This window comes from Cupressus sempervirens, chromosome 3, assembly GCF_028749045.1.
Source record: "Cupressus sempervirens isolate cs-2001-9-10 chromosome 3, ASM2874904v1, whole genome shotgun sequence".
In the NCBI taxonomy this organism is placed as follows: Eukaryota; Viridiplantae; Streptophyta; class Pinopsida; order Cupressales; family Cupressaceae; genus Cupressus; species Cupressus sempervirens.
In genome coordinates, this window is record NC_143120.1 from 467,013,544 (window position 1) to 467,016,354 (window position 2,811).

Here is a 2,811-nt window from a genome sequence, read left to right on the forward strand (position 1 = left end):
TCAATCTTGATCTCTGATAAATGGGTGAGTGAGGACTTGAGAAGCAGTCCATCTGTTGCGAACATCCTTTTGCAGGTAGCATCCAATGAAGCTTTGAAACTGTGAAGAAGCAGTGGGAGGCAAAGTGGGCACATCTTCCAAACAAATAGCACACAAGAGTGTAGCCCAATCAAGTGACTTCTCTTGTTCCAGCTGTACAAATGGAAAATGACCCACGTAACATTCCATCAATGTTACTCCCAAACTCCATACATCACCTTCTTAATAATAATCATCAGCATCATCACAACCAACTCCTTTACAATAGGTCTGAAGGTTGAATCTCTCGGGGCTCATATAAGCATATGTTCCAGCACTAGATGAATTGCATGCAATGTCTGAAACAATTGCACTCATCCCAAAGTCTGCAATCTTGACATGAAATGGATTCAACTTCACCAACAAATTGGCAGGCTTGATGTCTCTATGAACAATCTTTTCACTCTGCACATATTTCAAACCCTCCAAAGCATCTCTTCCAACTTTAGCCAAGAAAGACTCCGACATTCTTTTGTTGAGCTGCTTGTGGAAGCTTTGTAGAGAGCCTCCGTCCATGTACTCCAGCAGATATTTCACATTCCCACCTTCTTCAAATGCTCCATGGAATTCCACTATCCAGGGAGAATGCATCTTCTTCATAATCTCCACCTCTCTCATGATCTTGTCATCTCCATTAGAATGAAGCCTGACTACTTTGAGAGCATAATAAGAGCTCGATTTTGGGCTGAGCACTTTGTACACACTGCCCTCACTTCCTTTCCCAAGACTTCCCTTCACCTCCAAATCACACAAACCTTTGATATTCTTCACTGGATTTGGCAAAGATAGGCAATTATTTCTTGTTGGATTACTTGAGATTAATGCAACTGTTGGAATGTTCAATCTGAGCTTCTTTCTTATAACACCATTGTTGTGATCAACTCTATTCTAATGCACTGCTTTCCCAGGAAAAAGAATGAATTAGAGTCTGGTATGAGAGTAGCCACACCCATTTCTGCTCCAAACAACATATAATACTCCACTTCTCAATTGAAACCTTTGCAAGTACAAATATGGAAACACCGTGTAATTAAAATGTGAGCGCATTTATTATATATGAATGGAAACTCTATGCAACAATATATCGAACCTACGTTCTAATATTAGATTTGAAAAAAAACAAGCAGCTAAACAACTAGAACCGCATGATGTGTTTGGAAATATTTGAAAAAACAACTAAGAGTTTGTTAACGTTGAAAGAAAAGTGGTGGAAAGAAAAGCGGTGGGAAAAAAAGCGGCGGTTCAATTCAGGCAAAAAATTATCATTGCATTCTTGATATATAGTAGGTTGATATTGATTCAATTATAAACACATTCTCTTACAGGACCATCCAAAGATGAGATGAGGGAATTATAAACCTTCAATCCACACTGAAAACAACCCTTATGACTCTGACAACAAACTCAAATCTAGCACCAATGAATCATGTCTAGGAACCAATATTTCTCAATCAGACAATGAGAACAAATGGCATGGACAACATATGAGGTGTAAAACATTATTCAAGCATGAAATATGACCATAAATATCCTCAACTACCTAATATGTGAAGGATTTACTTTCCATTTGCATGTCGTTGTCCAAACATAGAGCAAGGTCGCATCTATGTGAGCATGGCTTCCTACTTAGAGATGTCATAAAGTCACGCCAATATACTATAGCATTTCCCAAGCAAAGCACAACCTTGCCCAAACATTCTTAAGTAGAATTTGGTTCATTTTGGGTCAATTTTGGATAACATGGGGTTGTCTAAGCATGGCCCAAGGATACCCAAATTTATTAATTACGGTTTAATTTAAGTCCAAAAAGAATGTTCTTACATTCATGAACATTACCAAAATTGGATAACTCTGTGAAATTAATTTTAGTTCTATCAATATTAGGATCCAATAATGAGTTTTTCTAGTCCAATCCATAAACATGAGCATGATCCAATTTGATTACAAAGCATTCCTAGGTTCATACAAGAATATTATAATTGCAAGAAGAGGACTCAAATGTCCTTCCATTATAAAAATTTTTGTTTAATACAAACGAAAGTGTCAAGTGAAAAAATATGAAGAAAAGAGTCTTGAAAAAATGGTTATACACACACACACACACACACACCATTTGACTACATGGAATCAAAAGATTTACTCACATGTGCTAGGAGATTTTCATAAGGCACAAACACATGCACATGTGTGTGCAACATGTAGGGAAGGCATAACACATCCAAGTACAAAGAATACACATCATCCAATCACAAGGATATCACTACATCCAAGAACTAAGAACACATGGCATTCGAGTATGCATCAATGAAGTCGAACCAAACAAGATAATATCAATGCATTTTTTAGGAGCTACCCAATTTATAAGGGTTAGATGTGTGTGTGTGTGTGTGTGTGTGTGTGTGTGTGTGTGAGAGAGAGAGAGAGAGAGAGAGAGAGAGAGAGAGAGAGAGAGAGAGAGTAGCTCACAAGTATGTAGTCTTTTCCAAGAGATGAAAAGACAATTGGTACTAAATCAATTTATTCTATTGGCTAGATCTTCCAAGTTATTCTTAATATTTACAAACACACAAGGCATAAAAGGAGCATGCATTATTTTGATTAGTTAGTCTATTCATTAGTTTTCACTTCTTACCATAAGTTTTGAATGTGTTATCTTGTTGGCTCATTTAAACTCTAACCTTTATTAAATGTCACCCTTATAAAATTCTTTATTAACTAGATCCATGACATTCT

At 36.7% G+C, this 2,811-nt stretch overlaps 1 pseudogene; it reads right to left on the bottom strand.

Annotated features, from left to right (window-relative positions):
- LOC149567153 (mitogen-activated protein kinase kinase 9 pseudogene) lies at positions 1 to 1,031 on the bottom strand (annotated as a pseudogene).
- Between the last annotated feature and the right edge of the window lie 1,780 nt (positions 1,032 to 2,811).